Genomic DNA, 1,576 nt, shown 5'->3' with positions numbered 1-1,576 from the left:
GGGGGTTTTTAAGAGGAGGGTAGATGAAAACCTTACTGGGGTCATTTGACCCCAGTACTCTTTCCTGCCATGGCAGGGGGTCGGACTCAATGATCTGCTCAGGTCCCTTCCGACCCTACTAACTAAGAAACTATGAAGCCGTAAACTGAATGTGTGGCCGACATCGGAGACTTGAAAGACTTCAATGCTTCCTGAGGCTGGAAATACCTGTCAGCTGACAGGTGCTCCTAGCCATGAGACCTCCACTTGCTGATGCAAGAGGAGCCCATGTTTGTGATGTGGCACAACTGGGATCTGATCCTTGATCCCACACTCATGTGTCCTGCCATACACATGCAGCATGGCAGGAGGCGTGATTGCTGGGATTGTGGATAAGATCCCATCACACTTTGAACTGAATGTCTGTCAGCAGCCTTATAGACAGCCTCAGAAGACAGACTAAAGACTGACTTGTTATTGAGTCTGTTTTGTGTCTTAGACAACACTGTTCAAGCATACTAGTGGGGTTATACAGGAAGATGCTCTCTGGAGGCTAATGATTTATTTATTTTCTTTCTGACTCTAAACATCCCCAATGTTGCTCAAGTGCTAATTAGAAACAAGATGTACATTATAGAAGACACAGGTGAGAGGAGAAGTGAATATAGTGTATCTGGGCTTCAGCAAGGCTTTTGACAAGGTCCCTCATGACCTTCTCACAAACAAAATGAGGAAATGTGAGCTAGATAAAACTGCTACTAGGTGGATAGATAACTTGCTCAGTAGCCACAAGCAAAGGGTAATTATTAATGGGTCCATGTCAGAATGGCAGGAAGTTTTGAGTGGAGTCACACAGGGGTCTTTCCTGGGCCCAATGCTGTTCAATATGCTTATTCATGATTTGGATGCTGGCATAGAAAGCTTCTTAAGCTTTATGGAAAGCACAAAAGTGGGAAGGATTATGAACATATTGGAGAACAATTCAGAAGGACCTCAACAAACTGAAATGTTGGGCTACAGCTAACAGGATGAAGTTCAATGTGGACAAATGCAAGGGGCTACAGCTCAGGAAGAATAATCAAAAACACAGCTAGAAAATGGAAAACACCTGCCTGGATGGCATCTCTATGGAAAAGGACTTGGAAATCTTGCTAGACCACAGACTCAATGAGAGTCTGCAGTGTGGTGCAGCCGCATAACAGGCGAATGTGATTTTAGACTGCATTAATATAATCATTAAGTGGGAAGTGATAGTGCCTTTCTACTTGCCACTGGTTAGGCCTCATGTGGAGTACTGTATGTTCTGGGCTCCACATTTTAAAAAAGACATGAAGAAATCACAGAGAGTCTAACACAAAGATGATCAAGGACTTTGAAAGCAAATCATACAAGAAGAGGCTGAAGAAGCTAGGTATTTTTAGCTTGTGGAAAAAGTGCTTAAGAGGGGACATGATAGCAGTCTTCAAATACTTGAAGGACTGCCATAAAGAAGAGGGAAAGCACCTTTTCTCTCTTGCTGCAACGAGGACAAATGGCTTGAAATTGCAACAAAGTAAATTTGGCCTTATGAGGAGAGGGTACAGGACCTGAACCTGTT

This window comes from Crocodylus porosus, unplaced genomic scaffold (genome assembly GCF_001723895.1).
Source record: "Crocodylus porosus isolate Cpor-Errol unplaced genomic scaffold, CroPor_comp1, whole genome shotgun sequence".
Lineage (NCBI taxonomy): Eukaryota > Metazoa > Chordata > Crocodylia > Crocodylidae > Crocodylus > Crocodylus porosus.
The sequence above is the reverse complement of the archived record's forward strand: the minus strand, read 5'-3'. Positions refer to the sequence as shown.